Source organism: Pipistrellus hanaki, assembly GCF_964339955.1.
Source record: "Pipistrellus hanaki genome assembly, chromosome: 4".
Lineage (NCBI taxonomy): Eukaryota > Metazoa > Chordata > Mammalia > Chiroptera > Vespertilionidae > Pipistrellus > Pipistrellus hanaki.
Genome location: NC_140506.1, coordinates 48,602,381 through 48,626,215, shown reverse-complemented (window position 1 = coordinate 48,626,215; position 23,835 = coordinate 48,602,381). Strand labels below are relative to the sequence as shown.

Here is a 23,835-nt window from a genome sequence, read left to right as displayed (position 1 = left end):
ACTGCCCCAGTAAGATTTCAAGGTAAAATAAGGGTTTCTAACAATCACAAAATAGAATTCTTTCCATTTCCCCCCAAAACTCAAAATTCCCAATGTTAAAGTCACACTAATGTTCTCAAGTATTTATTTTTAACTATTTTTCTTATTTTATGGTGCGTGGCTTTGAGTCTCTTTTTTGAAACATAGTGCAATATAATTTTTTTAAAGAAACCAAATACAAATTAATCATTGGAAGGTTCTACTTTTTTATCTAGGGATTTGATCCTTGTGAAATTAGAACTTACTGTATGAGAGATCATGTTTTAAGCTGTGTTTAAGTCATTTTCACTTTAGCATAAGTAAAGTACTTGAGTCCTTCTTAAGAACAGATTTTGAGAGAAAATAAGAAGTGAAATTTCTCACTCCTTTCTAAGAGGCAAGTGTGCCAGAACTTTCCCTTGTTCTGATTTTGGCACAAGAACAGAACTGCTTTAACTTTAAAGCTAAATACCAAAATCTTTCTCTTTCAAAAGTAAAATCTGACGTATATTTATTTTCTGTACTGTGGAAGAGAAATCCTATTTAAATTTCAAATTTTAAAAAAAAAGCTTCTTTTTCACACTCCATTCTTATACTCAAAAGCAAATTATCAAGTTACCCATCCTATAGTCACATAACCCAGAAGAAAAAAATGTTAAAGGGTTTTGTCAGAAGGAATGCAGAAAACCAGTCTCTTTATTCTATGAAGCGTTTCTGATTTTTCTGGTCCTTTAAATTTTTTTTCCTTCCCTTTATTTAAGTCAAATCATCAGATCAATAATACATGTTCAAACTTTGCAATTTCAGGCTCAAGAATGATATGGAGCATGCAAAATAGATATTATACAACACAGTTCTGCTTTGTGGAAACTATGCTGTAATAGCCTGAAAAATAGCTTCAAGTCATAAAATGCAGTGCACTGACCCCCGCGGAGAGAATTATGTCCACAGGTCCCAGAACGATGTCTGTTGTCCAACACCCTCGCTCCACGTCTGAGCCCTTTAGCTCCATGCGGTTTTTCCCTTGGGGATCATTATTGGGTTTCATAATGATTAGTTTGTGTATGAAAAAGGAAAGCTCAAGACTATAATTTCATACATACTTTTAAAAAACACATAAAGGAAATTCAGTAGCGAGACAAGTAATCTCCTGGAGCCTGCTGTGACCAAGAGTATACCTGTGAGAAGGACAAGCTGATAATTGAATGTCTCAGCACGTAAGGGGGCAAACCACGAAGAGGAAAGCTTTGTGTCCCTCTAGCTTAGGGAGCTCTGCTCTCCTGGTCTCCCCTTCAGACACAAGGCGAGCACCCAGAGAAGCAGACAGCAACTGTTAAACCAAATGATTACAGGACCATCTAAGTCGGAAACTCAGTGACAAGGAGAGGGAAAATATTTTTCTTCATTTTGGCAAACACGTACTTAGGGAAACACTTTTCAATTAAGGCCTAAGTGAAGGGCAAATTGAGGCAAAGGGCAGCTGAAAGCAAGGCGCAGAGGTAAAAAGTGGATTGACCATAATGCACCTGGAGAAGGAGTTAGAACTACATCAGGAGGCAGGGAGGCAGGCACATACCTGCTGAATTGTTCTTCAGGTCCAAACCCGCAAAGGCTCTGCAAATTCCCAAATCATCTCACAGCAGAGCACATAGAATAGGAAAACCTGGCTTTAAATCCTGGGCTGGCACCTCAATCTCTGTGGGACTTAAACCCAATTACTTAACAGCTCAGTGCCTCAGTTTCCTCTTCCGTGAAGAAGGATAACAATTAGGAGAACCAGTCCGAGAAAACACTTGCAACAGTGCTTGGCACAAAGCAATGACTGAAAAAATGTTAGATTTTATTATATTCTTATCAACAGCCATATGAACATATTACTTGCTTTAAAAAAAAATGTGTTGAAAACGTGTCCTACCCTCTTCAGCTCTACTTGAAATTTAATGCAAAGGAAAAGTAACTTGCTTACTTATTCCATTTCTTTGGTGGAATAAATGGAGTTTTCTATTTGTATTCATCTGGTATGCTTCTACACACAAAAATTCTTAAAGCAATAGAAAAAAGAAAAAAAAAGACCTGTGTGCCTTTTAGAGAAGTCGAGAGCTGTGTTGCTATGGGACAGAAAATTAAGTGCTAGAAACTGAGGAAGAGAAACCTATGGGAAATAAAAAAGGAAATGGCAGAAACAACTGAGGGTTGGTCTCTGGATTTTAACTTGGATGGATGCCATTTTGCCTGATAAAGTCTGTCCAATTATCTAACCTAGTGATTCTCAACTGAAGGAGGTAGTAGCTAAGAGCAGGGAGAAATTAACTAAAAGTGATGGACATGTGTACATTAAGACTGAAAAATACAAGTTCAAGGATCATGTTGTAAGAGTCATATATAGGACCTTCTTGATTGAGAATGTCTATTGAAAGAGGCATATGTATGTTTTTCATATACACTCTCTTAGCCAAAAGCTTTACTTTAACAAGTAGACATCATCTCTAATGCAAAAGCAGCCATCTAGCTCATCTTCCTCATTCTACTCTTACCTGACTGTGGTCAATTCTCTACACAGAACTTAAGTTATCTTTGCAAGTACAAAGGTATATCACTTCCTGGTTAGAACCTATCATCCTTAGAATAAATTCAACTTCCTGCCATGGCATGTAAAATCCTGCATTATCTGGCCCTTGTCTTCTTTTCAACCTCCTTTTGTACCCCAAGTTTTCATTACAGTGTTAACGGCAATAATAATCTGGCCTCTCAATACCTAACCTATTCCTGCTTTGGGACCTTTGCACTGGCTAGTCTCTCTCCCTGGAGCTCTCTTCTTACAGCTGCTCAGAGTAGTCAAATCTTCCTCAAATATCACTTTCTTTTCCAAACTACCCAATCTAAACAAAAGGTCCTTCAAAATTCTCTCATCCATTTAATTTTCTTTACAGCACTTGTCACTACCTGCAAGTTTTATGTATTTTCTACAAGTTCATAAACTCTTTCTCCTTATTAGAACACTAGAGGCCCAATGCACAAAATCCATGCAAGAGTAGGCCTTCCTTCCCCCAGCTGCCCGGCACCCAGGACCTGGGCTTCCCTTGCAGTCCCAGCTTTGTCCAGAAGGTCATCCGGAAGGATGTCCGGTCTAATTAGCTTATTATGCTTTTATTATTTATCTCTTTTGCCTATAATTTAGGGCTTACCTAGCCTCCTATAAACAGTTGAAAGCCTATTACATAATCTATACAGAGAAGCTTGGGATAGACATGCAACAGAGGAAGCAGTCAAGATTAGAACTGCAGACTCTAAAAACTGAGGCAGACCTTTGAGCCACTCTGCCATTCTGCCCTGACAATTCTTTTACTGGAACAGTCACTCAAGCCATAACAGAATAAAATATTCATGAAAATGAAAAATTATTTCAAAATAACTAAAGGCTGAATAAAACTTCTCTTTCACATGAATAAACATATACTTAATGCTGTATAAAACTAACATGCTCTTTGAGACTGGAAAGAATGAGTCACTGATCTTGTAAATAAAAAAAATCTGGCACAAACATGTTATCTGTTTGGCAATTTTACACATCCATATTTTATAATTAGGTCCATGACTCCTTTTACTCATGTGAAACTAGTTCCTTTCAAGCTCAAAGCAAATCTTGTATTAAAAACAGGCCAATGCTTCCAGTTTGTATTGATGTTCAGATAACTGGTTGTTTCAGACATAACTTTTAAGTAATCAATAATAAAACATGTGATATTAAGTAGATATTCAAATATTCATGTGATAACAAAACGTTATCTCTCTTTATGAATTTTATAGAATCATTCATCATAGATGCTTAACGACATTGGATCTTGCTTGTCAATTGTTTTTCAAAGCTGCAATCAACTTAACTCATAATTCCCCATGGTGGGGGGCGGGGGAAGGGAAGGCTTATTAAGAATGGAGATTCCTGAGCCCTATTGGTAGAAGTCCTATTTCTATAGATCTAGGCGGAGGTCCATAAATCTGCATTTGCTTACAAGGCTTCCCAGGTGTTATGGAGGCCTGCCAGGCTTAGAAAACAGTGAATTTTAGTCCAACTTCCAGCTCAGTCTAGAACCCCTTCATCTACATTCTTAATAAACTGTTACTCTGATGTGTTTTAAGCTCTTCCAGAGGAAGTAATCTCTATGTCATTTATTAACCTTTATTGGAAAGGTCTGGCTGTCAGAAAGCTTTTGTTTACATTAAACTAAAATGGGTCTGGCAGTGACTTCCTTGCATAGGTTTAGTTCTGCCCTCTGATATAACAAGGGTTATTAAACATGAAAGCCCTTCATGAATTTTAATACAGTTTTCAGGTCCCCACAAGTTGTTCTTCTACGGCCAAACGGCCGGTTTCAACGATTGCTCACAGATCCTTTATTGTTGGAGGTATCCCTGCACCCTACCACACCATTTATATTCTCTTCTCAGAGCCCTCCCTTCCACCACTGTTAGAACTAGGGTCCCTAACCCAGCTTATGGCCGCTTGGTTATGCAGAGCAATGGAATGACACATTGCCAGAGACCATACAGCACTGTACATACCCTGTACTATTGGTTCTCAAATGCTGGCATGTTGAATGATGCAACTGTGTGAAGAAATTGTCACCATTCCAAAGTGACATGAGAAAAATGACTAAGTTCATTCAACCTAAAAGACTGTACTTTCTTTTGATATTATGATGTTCTGCCCAGGTCCTACTTAACTTTAATTTCCTTTTTTGAATGAAACTATAAGTATAATAAGTAGTTTTCTTGGTAGATTTGTGTTTTTGTTTTGTTTTGTTTTGTTTTTTGTTATACTAGAAGTTAGCCACTGTATGCTTAGTAGGCCTATTTCATTTAAGAGCTGTACTGGTCCATACAGACCAAAATCTGGGAACTACTGCCTTAGCCTTGCCTCTGTTACTGATATACCTCCATTCTCTAATCTAACTCTTGAGTACCCACCGTAAAATAAAGTGTCTCACAAATAATTAGAATCATTAGATCATTAGAATCAACTGAGTTTTATGAAAATACAAATCCCCAGACCCCACCACTAGAAATTATGATTCAGGAGGTGAGGTTCAGTAACTGTGTTTTTTTTGTTTGTTTTGTTTTTGTTTTTTAAGCTTCCCAAATGATCCTGATGAGTATCCAAGATTAGAAAGCACTTTCTATTGTGATGTGAATTTATTGGTATGTCTCCTCTCTGTATTTAAAACTCAATGTCACCAAGGAGCAGGGTTGATCAGGAGAGCAGCCGACTGGTCAACAGTCTTAAAGCAGCCAAGCAGATCTTGATATATAAATGTTATCCTGTTCCCTCCCTTAGGTATAGACACACCTGCAAATATTACATTTTCCTGCTTTTTTAGCTTTTCTTTATTAGGCCAGGTATCCTCTGCTTTAGGTTTAAACACATTTTCTCTACCAGCTTAACCTACCCAATAAACTGACTCCTATTAAAGCATAATGCCAAAACTAATACAAGATAATATTTATTAATATGGACACCAAACATCTATTAATATAGCTTCAGATCACCTTCACTTTTATAGAGGCACCAGCACACAGATGTTATTTGAGGTTTGGACCAATCCTTACTATCTGGTTTCACCTAAATTTCAACAAGCAGCTTTCTTTCATCCAATACATTCTGTGTTTAAAAATACAAATTCAAGTTACCACTTATTCAAGTTACACAACTTTAAGCTGTAACTTTTATCACATTTGCTACATTATCTTTTAAACAGATTATATAATTTTAAATTCCAACCTATTGAATCTCTTTCCAGGAAATATCTTATGTAATTGGGTCCTATATTATGTAAACTTGAAAAATATAACTTCTTTTTCAACACAGAGGAGGGAAAAATGAAGACTGGGACAGAAAACATTTAAGTTCCAGCCTTGACTGCCTCCAACTATCCATAGGGCATTACTATTCCGGTATCAGTTTTTACCTGTAAAATATCAGCTAAAATTTTGGGATTCTAGAGATCTAAAATATATAATCTTAGAATATGCTTTTAAAATAAGAAGCTCCTTTTTATGTCCTTTTAAGTACTCATGTTCCTTCCATTTATCTATTACACTTGTAACTTTAATAAATACAAATACATAAAATAAATACATAAATAATAAAAATAAATTTATAAATAATAAAATTTTAAAAAGAAAGAAATATAACTTTATGCTGTCAATCAAGTAATTGGTGATATATATATATATATATATATATATATATATATATATATATATAATTTTATTGATTTCAGAGAGGAAGGGAAAGATAGAAACACCAATGATGAGAATCATTGATTGGCTGCCTCATGCATGCCCCCTACTAGGGATTGAGCCTGCAACCCAGGCATATCCTAACTAGAATCAAACCCCTGACCTTTCAGTCCACAGGCCAACACTCTAAACACTGAGCCAAACTGGCTACAGCGTGATATATTTTTTTAATAGTGACAGCAGAAAGCACAGTGTTAATGATTCTACTTGTCACTCTTCAATTCCATTGGCCACAACAAGATACAGGCCATGTCTGATTGATGGTGTGGGAAATAGGAAATATAATCTCCCTGTACAAAAGGGCCCCATTGGAAGGTGCCTACATAAAAGAGTGGCAAATATTTTAAGCACATAACATAGCCTATCACACCACCCATTTTGGAAATTGAGGTCATAAGTACCTTTATTCTTTTAAATTATTTTCCTTGTTATCCAAAATTACTAAAATATGATAGTGATATAATTTTATCATTGAGATTTCTTATTGTCTAGAATGTGATTTGTCTGGGTCTGGAGATTTGGATTCATCTAAAATATATGTTATCATTAAGCTTTTCTTATTATGGACGTCAATGACCTCTTAATGCAGTGATGTCTCTATGTTGCCAGCATAAAGATCATTCTTCTTGGTATATACAAGAAAAGCGGAAGTGCAGTGTTTTCTTTTAACAAGCAATGGACCTATAATTTTCATCTATATTTCTGAAAATAGCTCTAAAAATTACTGCTGCTGTCTCTAGTGGTTTTTGTGGACCTCAGCTAATTCTTGACTTTAACTCTCTTGAAAGTATTATTCCATTCCTTTGTATTCTCCTTAGTTACATGTTTTCCCGTTCACAATGTACATAGCTGTCTTTCAGCCTTATCAGACAACTTATAGGACAAACATGCCAGGTCCTCTAGCTGCTTCTTATTTTCTTTCAATTGAGAATATCTTTAATTTTGTAGTCAGAATTTTGTAATTCATCCTTCCTCACCACTATTAAATTATACTCATTTTTTTAGCCTCCCCTTGAAAAAGTCTTTATTTTTTTAAAGAAAATGTTTCATAAGCTATTATTTGATACTTCACCTTTATTATACCCTCATGGTTTATTTTTAATGGCATGGCTATGAGAGGCAGGATAGCATTAAGGTTAAGTGTTCAGTCTCTGGAAATAAACTTGAATCTTGGATTTTTTTTTTTACTCATGAGCAAGTTAGTTAATCTTTCTGTGCCTCAGTTTCCTCATCTTCAAAATAGGGATGATTATAGTCTTTTCCTTATACTGTATTACAATATAAGAATGATGTGTGTGTGTGTGTGTGTGTGTGTGTGTGTGTGTGTAGTACTTAGAACAGAGCCTGGCACATAAGCAGCCCTGTGCCTGGCACATAAGCAGCCCCGTGTGCCTGTTATTGGTTCATACAGTTCAAGTGCCTCAAGCATGACAGTTTTTCTGCTTCTACTGAGATACATTAGTTATAATTTCTCCCATTCTTATATATAGCATTCTTCTTTAGAATTAATTATGCCCTTCAGAGCTTACTAATGTACTCATCAAGCTGGGAACTAGTACCCACAGCAAGAGTATGGGAAAAAGAGTTCCAGTTCAAGATGGTCTCCTTGGCCTAGGGCTCTGACTTTATCTTGAAAGTCCCAGCTAACAACTCAGGTTGTTCCACCTTCTTTCTAAGACCATGAAAAAGACAATAGAGGAATCCCAAAAGGAACAAGGCCTAAACAGAAAAGAGAACAAGAGAGATGAATTAACAAATCCCTAAGAATGGAAAGCAGACAATCCTTCGGACAAGTGAAATGGAGCACAGGAGGCCACAGCACAGATAACAGAAGGTGGCCAGAGCAAAGGGCAGAGTCTAATTTCCAGTGGGGCTGTGGAGAGGTTCCCAGGTCAGGGAGAGGAGAGGTGGTGTGATAAAGTGAAAATAAGGGGTGGGGGTCATTGAAAGTCCTTCAATAGCATAGCTTCAATAGGTGCCCCTACAAACACACAAACAACACACCCTAGGACCACTACATTCAGAATAAAAAACAACCCAATGTTCACTCCTACAGCATAAAAAAAGGACAGGCACCTAAAGGAATTGAGTAAGCTGCTTGAAGTACAGGCTGCTAGGATGAGTCCCGGTTTCTCAGTCACTCACTTACTCACCCTTATGCAATTCTGCAGATAATAAGCCCTACCTATACCTACAAAGAGCCTTCAATTCAGCGACAAGGCATTCTGGAAAAAAGAAACTGACCTATAAAGCAGCCAAGGAAACCTGGGATAATCAACTAAACATTTAGCCTAAAATAGAAACTGATAAGCAAGGACCACCAAATAAATGAGGAAGTCTAACAACATTAAAGAAAAGGATCAAGATAAAGTCAGAACCCTAGGCCCAGGAGACCATAATAGAAATGCAAGGAACAGAAGAAATCTGTCTTTAAAAATTCTAACTAGACTCTGTGTGAGTTTCTAATGATGTTATAACCTTAAAAACGAGGATCTATAAAAATTGGATACATCGTAGTAACTAACAAATTTTTAAGTGAGTATAAAAATCAAAAATTCATGAAGTGCAATAAAATTTTAAAAAATATATCAAAACATTGAATAGAAAAATAAAAAGATGAGACAGATAAGAGAGAAGGTAAGAGTCACAAAGTATCAATGCACAAAAGTTCAACCAGTTGAAAGAGAACAGAGAAAACAGGAACATAAATTATTAAAAAGAAAAAACAATGAATAAAATGTAGAAATATACAAGCCATCACATTAAACAGGCCACTGAATATTATCAGCATCTTACATATAGTATTGTTTGAAGATATAGCTAACTTTGAGGGAACAAGAAATAAAACACACTATTATTGTAGACATGGAAAAGTTACATAGAAAACATCTGTAACAAAGTTGATTAATCAAGAAATAGCAGTATAAAGATGTTACTATATTTATAGAACAAAACATTTAAAAAGTTAAAAGTGATTTTTACTGAGAAAAATGAGATTAGCAAAAGGTCAGAGAGCAATATATTTTGCTAGTAAGTCTTTCTATACCTGATACGTATTTAATGTCTCATTCTTTATTCGGGCTAGCACCTTTGGGTGCAACATAAAGTCCTAGGCCTATACAGAAAACAAGTAATGAATCATGGAATAAAATAGCATGAACTATGGCCATCATCTATGGGAGAAAGTAGACAGCCAGGTAGAAGAGTAGGTCACTGACTGGGCTAACCAGTGAATGTCATCCCTTAGGTAACTACAAGGCATTGGAGTCTCTTCCCAGAATCCCAGACAAGAATCTGTTTTTGACTTGACTGAGCTGTCAAGGCTCCCATACCTTCATTGGATGCTATTCAGGTTTTAATATCTCTATTAACCTCAACCTTGCCCTGGAATTTAAGGAGATAAAACAACACTTTTGTAAGTATTTTCAACTTCAGTAGTCTCAGCTACTGAGTTGAACTTCGAATTTCCTTCAACAAAAATGACAGGGTGACCACTTTGTGCCCGGTGCCATGGAAAATACACAAATAAGACAGATCTGTTTTGTTTATATCAGAGAACTTAGGAACAACTGAATGAGAGAGTTGTGCATAGCTAATTTAATAAAGGACTGTCACAAATTAATTGGAGCATAAAGAAGCTTCCAACTTAGGAAGGGGTCAGGAAAGACTAAGTGAGCTGAGATACTGGGCCTTGAGTCAACAGGATGCCTGCAGGCTAGTGCTGTGATGCAACTGAGGAGGAAATCTGAGAGTGTTATTACCTGAGCTGTACCTGCCCTTGCAAAGAACAACATTGGTATCTCTTATTTTGGGGTGGCTCTGAATTTCTTTTTCTTAATGTATCTTTATTGTTAAAAGTATTATAGATGTCCCCTTTTTTTCCTGCCTAGCTTACCAAGATGTATACATTTTCTTTGGAAAACATGAATTGGTCAAGTATAAACCTAGCAGATTACATGAGTCTGTGTTGTGGTATAAGCAAACCAGAGCTCATTTATAACTCCACTAAATCCAAAATCTCTGGGTTGTTTATATTTTTAATGGCATATCTCAACATGTGTTCATGTCCATGCATCTACATTCTACCCTCAAATCCAGAAGATTAAAGAACCAGAGAATGTTAAAATTGGAAAGGACCTTGACTATTATTCAATATAACCCTATCATATTACAGATGAAGAAACTGGGCCAAGATAGAGTAAATGTGACTTCCCAAGGTTATACAACCACAAGTAATAAAGCCTGGACTTACACTAGGTTTTCAAATGCAGGTCCAGAAGCGCTTTCTTCTGTATCCTATGCTGAAAGAAAAATGAGAGGATAGAAAAATATTAAAGATAATAAATAAATAAAAAGTAATGCTTTACTAAGTTATTAGTAATTGATCTAGAATTACCAGTATTTCTGAAATAAATTCAAAATAGCTTTTAAGAGTTCTATTTTTCTTGAGATTTTTTTTTCCTACTTGGATAAAATGTATGCATATTGGCTACCAAAATACAAAATATTCTTTTCAAACTAGTTTAATTAATTTTAAATTATTTACATTAATAAATAATTACTAAAAATAAATAATTTTGTTCTGTTAAAGTCACCACAAAAATGGTAATTAGCTAATCTGCTTATACATAATATTTATTTCATCAAAGCAAAAATAGAAAATATTTTTAAATAAGTACTTATTTTTCTTAATATTATATATCTAGGAGCATCATACTTTTAAATAGACTGTATTAAAGTTGAGACTGTGTTATGTTTGCTTATGACTATCATCATCTAACAGTATCTACCATAGCACCTGCCCTAAACAATCTAATCAATAAATATTAATTGGAAAAATAAATTAATTAATACCATATTACATTGAAATTCTCTATCAGCCTTTGTATATAACACATTATGTCCAATACTTATGTAGCCCAAATCTGACATATAACATCATTATCTGGATGAGTTCAAAATTTTGCCTTGTCTAAATTTAAAATCAATCCATCCATTCCCAAAGCAGACTCCATAATTAGAAGTCTTCCTCCAGAACTACCTGTAATTAAATCCCAATTGATAGCCAGAGCCAGTGCAGAAGTAGAATACTGCTTTTTCCCCTTCCTTACACCAACACAAAGAGGCTACATCTGGCTCCAGACCCTACTCCCAAGTCCAGGTCAGGACTAGCCAAGAGTCTCTAGTTCAAATCACCAAATGGCTTCTCAACACTGCAGACCGCTAACAGGCTAGCTACAAGATACTAGATATTGTGGAGAAAATTTTTTATCCAGGAGGACTTTTTGCCAGGGCATAAACCAGAAGTATATATGCCTCAGGAAAAGAAAAGAGAAATTAACAGTTTTATCAAGGATATTAAGACTCTTACGGAGAAAGTTAAAGATGGATACTACATATAAAAGACATTTTTTAGATCATGAGGACTTTATTTAAAGGTTATGCATATAAATAAGAAGTTAACAAAGCTCACATTATCCCTCTTCCATTTTATAGTAATGAGAAAAATGTGTGTTTTTAAAATATTACTGAGGTTATCCAGTTGTTTAAAAAACCACAAATCCACAAATGAAACAATTGTGTCTAATCTAAACAACATTATAAAAACCCCTAACTTGTTTATTTTAATATTTGCACATTATGTAACTATGAAGGAAATATCATAAATTTGGTCACTTTTTCCAGTTTTTTGTATACAAAGTCACTTACAGTATAAAATTACATTTTCTCTTATTACCCTAATGAATAAATACCAAAGCCAAAATATTAAGAATCATAAAATATTAAGAAATATTAAATTAATAAAATCAAATATTTAGAAAAATAGAAATAAAAAACAAAGGAGTAAGAAGCTATTTTCTTCCTAAATCGGCTTTTAACACTGAGTCACCAGTGATACTCTGCTTGCCTGCACCTGAGAAACAAAGACCTAGGTCAGTTATGTGACAGAGAAAAATGGCAAACAGTGGTTTGCAAGTCTTGCCAACTTCCTTGGGAACTTAACTGTGGCTCTTTAAGACCATTGGATGCCCTGTGTCCTAAGTCTACTCCAGAAGGTGAGAGCAGCCCCTGAAAGGAGGCAAAGGACAAAGGTAGGCCTTGATGCACAGAAACTGGAAACTCACCAGGATTTGGCCACACCCCAGGAAGGAAAATTTTTACACTGACTCTAGAGGGAGAAAAATCCTGATATATAAATTTTGTACTTTTCTAACAAAATTGAATCAGGGACTAAAAGTAATCTGGAAAAAATGTGGTCCAAATGAAGAGTTTAAGAGATTCTATTATGGAATGAAGAAATAACAGCTTGATCATGTTATAAATGTAAGCATGTTTCCTGTTGTGAATATTCTCAAAGATACCCAGGCATTCTTTTTTTTTTTCTTTCTTTCCCCTCCCCTCTGCTCCCCCCCCCCCCCCCCACACACACACACACACTTATTTCAGAGAAGGAAAGAGAAATAGAAACATCAATGATGAGAGAGAATCATTAGTCTGCTGCCTCCTGCACGCCTCCCCCCAGGGATCAAGCCCACAACCCGGGCATGTGCCCTTGACAGGAATCAAACCTGGGACCTTCAGTCTGAAGACCAAAGTTCTATTCACTGAGCCAAACTGGCTAGGGCCAGGCATTCTTATCTGATGGAAAGAAGAGAAACCAACTACAATAAGGTGTAAAGAAGAAAAAGAAAAGCAGAGTATTCAGTAACAACTTTGTACATAGATATACGTTAGCACATAAAACAATTATCTTAAATAAACTATTTTGTTTACCACCTTAGTTCTAGATGGAGTCTGGACTTTTCCAGTACTCGAGGTGGACAGCTTGATCTTCCAACAAGGTCAGAGAGGCCTGTTTGCTCAGTAGGTTCATCCAAGCTGGGTTACCTTTTCCTGCCTCCATTGTTTGCATGAAGAAATTACATTTTGACAATTTTCCTCAATTACATTACTAGTAAGTCTTTCCATTGAGTTAGTAAACTATTATACCTGAAGTTGTAAATACGTATGCTTTCTTTTTTTTTCTAAAACATTCTTTACCTTATCAATTTGAAACATTTTTTTTTCTAAATGAGTCTTCCTTTTTCTATTCTCATTTTTCAAAATTTCCTTTTTCTCATTTTACTCCCCTCTCCCCTTTTCTAAGCTGTTTAATGGGGGTTAGAGAGATAAGGAAAAAAAACTCGCAGGAGTAAATACTTCCTACACAACTTTCCTACCAAAGCATTTCACAGGCAGGGCAGGTAAAAATGAAATAAGGGACTGAGAGTTGCCAAGGGCCAGCTCATATTTCAAAGTTAAACTTTTGATATTACCTCTCCAGGAGGCTCTACATAGTCCCATACATATGCAACAATATTAACAGAAGACATTTATGACACAACTTTAAACTGTGAGACATACCTCTAGTAGTCTCCTATGAACAATACTCATTTACACAGAAGGAGTAACATGTGCTGGAGCATGTTACACACACACACACACACACACAGTATAATTTCTCACAAATAATAAAATTAAACTGCATTGGAATTTTTTTCAAAAGGACTAATTTGTTAAATGTAAGTAGATAGACTATTATTTTGGGTACTCCTGTTCAGACATTTCAATCTTAACTATTCTTAGAGCCTCAAGTGAAGCAGCAGGAGGCCTTTCTAACCCTTGAAAGAAGCTGTCACAGATTATAACAAATGTGTTATTCTGAACATGGCTCATGACAGTTTTCTGTATCTCACCTTTCATTTCCTAGCAGCTCTAAACTACTTGCAGTTCTCTAAACATAGCAATCTCTCTCATGCTCCAGCACATGTTACTCCTTCTGTCTCAAAAACCCTTCTCCAGTTTGTCTTATTTCTTTCTGAAGAGTCAGTCAGTTCAACTCCACCTTCTCTGTGTGATTTCTTCTGACTACTCCCTGCATTCATTCACCTGCAATGTGCCAGGCAGTATGCTAAATGCTGAGGTGGCAAAATGAAAATGCTGGATCAAGGTCAAAAGAGGTACTACCTTGGCAGAATTTTGTGATGGGGCCTGAGTGGCGTTAGGGGAAGATTTCCTGGAAGAGGTGACTGCTAAATAAAAATCTGAAAGAGAGTCCTAGCTAGTTTGGCTCAGTAGCTCACATGTGTCAAACACAAGGCCCGCGGGCCAAATCCAGCCCGCCAGGCCTTGCAATGTGGCCCGCACCACGCTGTCATCACTGCACTCCGCTGTCAGTTTATGACATTGTCAGTTTATGACTGTTCAGTAAACCATTCGGCCCGCGATTTAGGCTGGATTTTAGATTTTGGCCCCTTCTCTGATTGAGTTCGACACCCCTAAGCTAGAGCATCAATCCCAGGTTCAATTCCGGTCAAGGACACATGCCTGGGTTGTGGGCTCGATCCACAGTAGGAAGTGTACAGGAGGCAGCCAATCAATGATTCTCATCACTGATGTTTCTATCTCTCTCTCCTTCTCCTTGCCTCTCTGAAATCAATAAAAAAAAAATTAATTTGAAAGATAAGTAGGATTATATAAGAAAAAAGGGGGAAGGGCATTCAAGATAAAAACTATAATGAAACAAAGGTATGAAGCAATGATGCGGTTTGGCAGACAAATATGCCATTCAAGTGAGTTTAGATATATTTTTTTTTTTTATTGAAGGCAATGGGAATACGTTTAAGCATAAGAACCAGATGGTCAAATATATCTTTTAGAAATAATAGAAATCATATTGCCATGAACAAGACTGAGGCAGTTGGGAGACATTTGTAAAGCAGATAACATCTATTCTTAGCATGGAAATGAAGAACATGGAAGAGCATTTGAGAGAGATGCATGAGTTAGAAGTGATAGACTGGCTGTGGCGCACAAGGGACTGAAAGGAGTCAAGAAGGAGCCCAGGTTCCTCTGCTTCTTGCTAGGTGGACAGTGGGACTTTATTGAGATCGAGAATACAGAAGGAGGAACAAGAGGTAAATGTCTGTGTATTGAATCTGTTGAACAGGACTGGCCTATGGAATATCCATGTTGAAAGGTTAAGTGCCCATCCTTCTGTGTGCCAATCACCCGGTTGTTTTACCTCATGTTACCAAGCTACCAAGCTGGGGATAGCTGGCTTCCATGTCTGCCTTCCCTCAAAAAGAAGGGCTGTCCAAACTAAAAACCTCCTCAACTAGCCCGTGCTCACTATGACAATCAAGGTTCTCCCATTTTTTCTCTCTCTCATTAGAGCACTACTAACTGAGAGCAAATATACTGCAAAGGCTGAGGTCCATCAATCCTTCCAGAGAAAGCAAAAACATGGATTGTATAAAGAAAAGCTATTTTCCTTCCATTTTAATAATGCCCATTTTCAAAGGGACCACTGTTTTAGAAGAACTGAATACTTTCTAAGGTAAATAAATAGAGTGAATAACAATCTCGTTTAAGATTTCAACTTATTAACAGAAAACATGTGTAGACTTAAGAATCAAAAATAAATAGGCCTTTAAAAATGACCTGGAAGGCTTTTTACCTGCCAAGGATAAAGTTAAAGACCTCATAAGGGTCTGTTTTCCCAGAAACAATAGATTATATTGCTAATGATAGGCAGTGACATTAAACCATATGGGATTTACCCCCTATAAATTTGGTAGTGTTAAAGTGAGTTTTATAACGGTTTGAAGTAAGAAAAGAAATATCAAGACTGAGCTTGGGCCTATGATTTCATCCATTGGAAGAATGTTTCTTGCTTTTCTTTCCAAGCATGTATATTTGGAATGAATGATTCTTATGTTTGAATTAGCAATCTTGGTTGTGTTAATATACAAAAATATAAGTTCATTTTTAGGCATTTTCCATCAATGCTCTAAATGTTCAATTGAGTATTTCTAATGAAGAATATAGTTATTCTTTCAATATTTTTAGTTATTCCAAATTAGATGAGGATTTATGAAGGCTATTATGAGTCAACATGGCAATTACCAGCAGCAGAATGTCTCCAAATGGACCACAGCAAGTGGCAGACCCAGAGGCAGGTCAGCCTGCTGAGGAGAAATTGATGTTGCCCTCCACAGTCACCGACTTGTCTGGTTTTCATATGACAAATAAACAGATGAGTCAGTTTCTCCTTTTTCTAAGAGACTTTACATGATTAGGGTCAGAAGTGCCACAAAGAAAAACTTTCCCCAGTTTTATAGGGGTGTGCTGACAATCTGCCAGAGTGATTTATTTCAAAAGTGCTGGCTATTTTCAAACAACTGCTGAGAGACTTTGCTTTTTCCTGAACTTGAGAGGCTAGTTCTAGTACGTGCAAAAATTCTGCTTGCTATATGAGCAAAAGTGAGATAATACGAGTTGATGCTGGCAGAGTTTCTGAAAGTGTAATAATTCATGCTATCAGTTACTATCAGTAGCAATTTGCTTCTGGATTGGTTCCTGTGAGCACTCATGTGAGCATTCTGCAAAAAGGACTGGAACACAATATTCTCTTGGATTTTAGTGCAGTTTCTTTCTTTCTTTCTTTCTTTCTTTCTTTCTTTCTTTCTTTCTTTCTCTCTTTCTTTCTTTTTAAATATATTTTATTGATTTTTTTCAGAGAGAGGAAGAGAGAGGGATAGAGAGTCAGAAACATCAATGAGAGAGAATCATCAATCAGCTGCCTCTTGCACACGCCCTACTGGGGTGTGCCCGCAACCAAGGTACATGCCCCCAACCAGAATGGAACCTGGGACCTTACAGTCCACAGGCCGACGCTCTATCCAATGAGCCAAACCAGTTTTGGCGACTTAGTGCAGTTTCAAGATATAATCAAAAGTGGCAAATTTGCCACTTTGCATTTTGTTTTAAAGAGACAGAGGCTTAAAATTGGATTCCTTTCTTCTCTCCAAAAATAGGAAGTTGATGGCAATTTGGAACTCTTTTTAGAGTATTCTGTCAGAGCCTTAGTGGAAACTAACCTGTTGGTAAGATGTAATTGTTGTTTTTAACTAAATGTAACTTCACTGTCATCACAATATTAAAAATAAAGTTTTTTTTTTTTATCACAAAACTTTACTTCTTAGATCCAGCTCACATATATGACCAACTCTGAATTACTATAGAACAAATACATTGAGAAACAGAAAGTTCCCTTGAATTGGCATTTTAATAGCATATTCTTCCAAACTAAGTATAATTTCCCAAAGAGTTCTATGGCAGAGAAGTTTGAATGCTGCAGTCCTAACCTCAAAGTAACTTTATTAAAGAATACTTGCAAAATTATATAATTTCACTGAATTCCAAATAACTTTAAAATACCAATAGCACTCTCTCTACCAGTCCTTTTCTAATGATGGTCCTTTTCTAGTTAATTAATACTTACTACTGGGAATCTATGGGGTTCAGGGATATGGAGTAATTCTAATTAGAAGAGGTTTAGGACAAAGGGAAAGACAGTTCTTGTGCCTTAGAAATGGTAGTTTAGTTTCACTCAGAAAGTATGCCAAAGTCTCAAGTGCCATTGTCAACCGTATATATTTTTTTCTTTGTGTTAACCTTTCATATTGCATCAAACTAAAAAATCCTCAAAACCTTGTTATCTTTCTTGATTAAAAGTTTATTGTGTTTACTATCTACTTTCCTCTGATTCTAGAATATAGACTGACCGAGGGCAGGGGCTTCTATTTGTTCACTGATGTATTTCCAGTGCCTAGAACAGTGAGTGTATGGGACATGGGAGGCACTTAGTAAAAATGCATTGAATGAATGAATATTGTCCTTTGCTTCAGCATAAACTCTTACCTCTTTAACCTGGTTTACCAGCCCCTCTTTGACTCCCGCTCATTCTGCGAGCATCTTCTCTTTCTCAGCATTTTATCTCTTATGTAGAAATTGATACTTTTATAGAAATTGATACTTTCTACATCATATCATGTTTATACTAGAGGCCCGGTACATGAAATTTGTGCACAGCACTGCAAGGATGGGGAGAACGTCCCTCAGCCTGGTCTGCGCACTCAGGTGATGTTGGACTGCCAGTTCAGGCCCAATCCCCATTATACTGTTCCCCATAGGTAAGGCTAGACCTAACCACACTGCCCCTCCCAGGCAGGGAGGGAGGAAAGCACAGAGGAGGGGTGCTGACACAGGAAATCTCCCAAATTCCCAGACTATAAAAAGTAAGCATCCTCTCCTGAACATGCTGTGTGATTTCATTGGCACACACACAAAAAAGGACAATAGAGTATATTCCTTATTGTGGCATTTCAATATTAAAATTTTTCTTTTTAGGTCTAAAGGAAAGTCTACATCAGACTTCAGTTGGCTCCTAAACTTTTGTGTTTTTTTCCAGTTTGGCACACTTGGTGAGCAAAACAAGTGAGGACCATGAAATACAGAATCGGTGCTAATAAATCAATCTAAGCATTAGTCATATCAGCAGGATAATTAACCTAACTTCTAACACAAAAACTGAGGCATAAAATAAAACAGCTGGCATTTATTCTACACTAGAGGCCTGATGCATGAAATTCATGCAAGAGTTGGCCTTCCTTCCTCCAGGTGTTGGCACCTGCTTCCCTCTGGCACCTGGGACGCAGGCTTCCCTCCGGCCGCCAGCAGGCACCCAGGATCCGGGCTTCCCTTGCAGCCCCAGCTTTGTCCAGAAGGTCCTCTGGAAGGACGACCAGTCTAATTAGCACATTACACTTTTATTATTATAGATTCTTCTTAGTAAGGGCAGCATTATCTACTAAAAGTAGTACTGACAGTTTTTCTTAGGAAATCTCCCCTAGTACTTAACCTCAGTGTCTACATCTGCTTATACATTACATGCCCATACTTACTGCACATTCACATTTTTTATATGACAAATATAAATCACCTTTTACACAAAATGTTAAATGTGTTGTCACCAGTGTTATAACAATGACCCCATGGGAAAGAGGGCCACGATAGCTGAACTGTAACTTATGTTTCTTGCCTGGGACAGAAATATAAGCTTTTTGATATTTTTATTTTATGTAAAATTATAATCCACTCCCCTTAAACACATTAATGTATATCCTTTAAAATATGTGAATAAAGAGCTCTGGTCCTGAAAGCAAATAAAATGATGGTGAGGGTGGCAGAGAGATGCAGTTATTAAAAACTGGTCAAACAGGGATCCTCCTAGCATTTCAGAATGGCCAAAAAAGCAATCAAAGACTGTTGCTGACAGACACACATTGTATGATTAAGAAAACAATAAAAGACATTGGAATAAAATTTGCTGTTAGTCTTCCCTGGATCAATCTATGCTTACAAATTAAAAATCCATGACTAACTCTTTTCATGGTCTCTCCTCTCTTCATTTAGTCATAGGTCTTTCCAGGATACAGACTAGATATGGGTGGCTGCCTAGGTGTGGTGGGATCTAAATTAATCTCTACTTTGCATTGTTAGGCCAGTTTTGTCTTCAGGTTTAGTTTTTAGGATTTTTTTTGTTTTTTTTGTGTGTGTGTGTTTTTAATATTTTTTATTGATTTTTTACAGACAGGAAGGGAGAGAGATAGAGACATCGATAGAAACATCGATGAGAGAGACATCGATCAGCTGCCTCCTGCACACCCCCTACTGGGGATGTGCCTGCAACCAAGGTACATACCCTTGACCTGAATCGAACCTGGGACCTTTCAGTTCGCAGGCTGACCTCGATACACTGAGCCAAATCAGTTTCGGCTGTTTTTTAATGGTATGTATTATATGTCAAGAGCTTTGGTTTCTTTTGTGCAATTTTTGCCCTAGGAAAACTAGCAGAATAAAGATTAAACATGAAACCAATGGGAGATTTCCTTAATCAAATATATTCTTTAGATTAGTGTTTGTTATTCATCATGTCCTAAATACCCAAACTGTATCTGCTTGAGTAAAGAAAACATCCTATATAATAAAAGGCTAATCTGCAAATAGACCGAACAACCAAATAACCAGCCACTGTGATGTGCACTGACCACCAGGGGGCGTGTGCGAAATATGCCAGTCATTGGCCATGGTGGGATGGTGGAGCAGGTGAGCAGGAATGCCAAGCCAAGATGGGGCACAGGTCACTGTCATCAGGGCAAGCCTCTGGTGGTTACTGAAAATACTTTGCTCCCGCATGCTGTGATCCCACCCAGCACTCACACCTGCTGTTGGTATGGGCAGGCTCTGCTCCCACTCACTGCCAGCACCAACCCCACTCTCACCTGCAGTTGGTACCAGAGCCGCTGATGGTACCCACTGCCAGTGCCTAGTACTGGTCCCAAACACTTGGCTCTATCAGTGGGTACAAGCAGTGGTTGCAGGCCCAATTGCCTCCGAGGGCTTCTCCACCTCCCCCTGCTCCTGAGGAGCAATCAGGGCAGCAGCTGCTGCTCACACCCACTGCTGGTGTCAGCCCCAATCCCTTGGCACCTTAAGCAGGTGTAAGCGGGGCTAGCAATGTCAGCACATGGGAGCGGTGGGAGCAGGGCTGCCAGCAGACAAGGGACCCGGAGCCATGGCGGGAGGGGTGTGGGAGGGTGGTGTGGAGGATGAGCCAAGAACTACCCCTGTGCCTACTGCATCCTCGCAGCCCAGAGTTCCTTTCAAGATACAGGAATTTGTGCAGTGGGCTCCTAGCTGAAAATAATCAGTTTATAATAGGTTTACAGGATATGACATTTTGATGTGTATTTTTGGGCATCCATTTCTCTAAACACCATTGCTTATCTCGTACACAAAGTATAAATTTTTTTTTAACATAATACAACCAAGAAAAGTAAGGAGGCCAAATGCTGGCATAGTGGGCTTAAATGTATTGAACTCAGCTCTCAACTTAAGTTCTCTTTTTAAATAATGCTGTTGCTGACAGTTTGGTGATTTTCTTGTGTAGTCAGCCCCCTGATGCCAGGATGCTCTGGGTGTGGCATTCCACACCTAAGACACATCTACTAGTGTCACCTCCCATACACTCCCCTACTATCTGAACCTTGCAGCAGAAAGATGGCTTAGGACACCAAGCCTCTAGAGCCAGAGTATGCTTTTGTCTTTGGGGAGTTTTCTAAAAGAGACTTTTCCAAATTTATAACATCCATGGTCAAATTAGGACAGACTTCAAACTCAGAGAACATCCTTTTGGGATATTTGCCAAATCAAAGCCTTTTATCCAAATTATAAAGCTGGAGGGATCTTAGAAATCATCTAGTCCAAGCCCTTCCTTTAGCAATGAGATAAGCAGGGCTTGTGGAAGTTAAGTGGCTTGCTGCTGACACACAGATCAGGGAAAACTGGACAAGACTCCAGGTCTTTCTAGTCCAAAAAAACAGTTAAGCAAAAATTTCTGCTGTAAATAGAGAACATTTTTAAAAAATTATTGACCTTAATACTTTTATAAATCTACCCAGAGGGAGGAAAGACATAAACTAGTGAAACTGCAAATAACAATTAACTATTTAAAAACAATTTAAGCTACAATAGGAGATTTCTCACAAGGGAGCACAGAAGGAATTTCCAAAGTAACTGTATAAACAGTTTTGTCACATACATAATATATTATTTTAGTAGTAAATGTATTATGACTTACGTAGTCAAATATTTTTACGAATAGATGAGTTTGACAAAAAAAAAAGTGTAGAGGCCTTTTCTATAGGCAATTAAACCCAGTGGTATGCATTTTAAAGACACTATAGAAATTCGGTTTGAGGGGATTGTGCCGCTCACCAGGAGGGCCTTTGAAAAGAAGGTATCTGAGAAACTCCAGTCAATTCATCAAGCAGCATAACCAGATGGTGGATAATAAACTTATTCATCTAGATGATCATTATGATGTTTAATTCTTGGACTTTGATAAAGAGACTCAACTAAGAACAGAAAGTGGATTTAAATATTTTATTTTGTCAATGCCAACTTGCTAAATTATTTCTCCCTAATTGGAGCTCAAATTCAGGGACTTATTTGAAGATTATTCATCATCTAAATTACATAACTTTTGTTCCTCAGAAATTTGTGCCATTTTCAAGACATCCACATTATTTCTCTAAATTAGATGGAATCAGAGTATACTAAAGAAATGCATACAATTGTAGGAAATGAAGTCTTTGGCTTCATGGAGAGGGATCAAGTGAAATCAATAGAAGAGAAATTTCCTGACCTGTGCTCCTTTGAAGACTGAAGTAGGAAAAACTTCATCATACTACATTCCTGTCATTTCATTGCTAAAAACAGTGGTGCTGCCCAGGGCTCATACTATCTTGTGAGTTAGCGTTAACATAATGACATAGGCTATTAAGTTCCAGGGATAATTTCAAACAGCAGCATATCACTATTAGGTCATAATCTTGCCCGAATAAAATAGATGCCTCTTTGGGGCTTCAGTGAACAACTCCACAAGCCAGAAAGTCAGCTCTGAGAGTGTGTAAGCAATGTGTCAGTAATCAGCAAGTGGAGACTGAGGCTTCCATTTCTGGAAGGCTTCAATGACCAATATGATACAAATTTTTTTTAAATAATAATTTAATTAATAATATTTACTTTATTTATTTGGCTCAGTAGATAGGGCATTGGCCAGTGGACTGAAGGGTCCTGGGTTTTATTCCAGTGAAGGGCACATACCTCAGTTGCGGGTTCAACCCCTGGCTCTGGTTGGAGTATGTGTGGGAGGCAACATCAATGTGTCTCTCTCTCACATCAGTGTTTCTCTCTCTCTCTGCCTCTCCCCCTCCCTTCCTCTCTCTGTAAATATTAATGAGAAAATACCTCCAGGTGAGGATGAACAGAGGCACTTTGGAGGGAAGCAGAAATGTAGGAAAGTAGAGTGGGACCCTCAGTGACTGTGAGAAATGACTCTGCATGCCCAGGGCGAGAACCACCTAGATTTTTTTCTATGCATACCTCTCCCAGTCCTGAAGAATGCCAATTCAAGAATGTCAATGAAAATAAATGTTAAAAAGGTCTGACAAAACATGTAAGGGAAAATGTGTCATATTTTTGAAAACTTACATCCTTAATTTGGACATTGCCATATTTTTCAGTATTTCCCCTCAGGCTGAGTCTGTTATTAAGGTACAGAAACAACCAAACATACTTCTTGTTTAAGAATGCACAGTCATCCATAGCTCAGAGAGACAAGTCACCATTATCCCTGCCTACTAGTCCCTGTCATTCTCTCTTCTTATAAGGAACTTCCAATGAGGAACTCTCACCAGAGGGAACAGTGGGTACAAACACTATGTAAGACTTTAAACTTAGATATAATATATAATATATAATATTGGTTCTGATTCATAAGCCTTTATCCATAGTACAAACATTTAAAAGGGAAAAAATATTATTAACCCATTTGGCATCAAAACCTGATCTATGTCCTAGACAGAATCTGGAAACAGAAAAAGGACAATATGTAAAAATTAAGAAAATTTTAACAAAGTCTGGGATTTCAGTTAATAATAATGTGTCAGTATTGGTTCATTAATTGTGACAAACATACCATACAAAGTAAGATGAGATGCTAGCAATATGAAAAACTGGGTATGGAACATATGGGAATTCTACAGTATCTTGGCAACCTTTTTGTAAATC

At 37.3% G+C, this 23,835-nt stretch overlaps 1 long non-coding RNA gene across 3 annotated transcripts in view; it reads right to left on the bottom strand.

Annotated features, from left to right (window-relative positions):
• The window catches only part of LOC311621664, a 164,326-nt gene that overhangs the window by 101,162 nt on the left and 39,329 nt on the right, over positions 1-23,835 (bottom strand). For all 3 annotated transcript variants that reach the window (XR_014794858.1, XR_014794859.1, XR_014794860.1), the window contains exon 2: positions 10,568-10,616. This is a non-coding gene — a long non-coding RNA (uncharacterized lncRNA). The remainder of the gene's footprint in view (positions 1-10,567; positions 10,617-23,835) is intronic.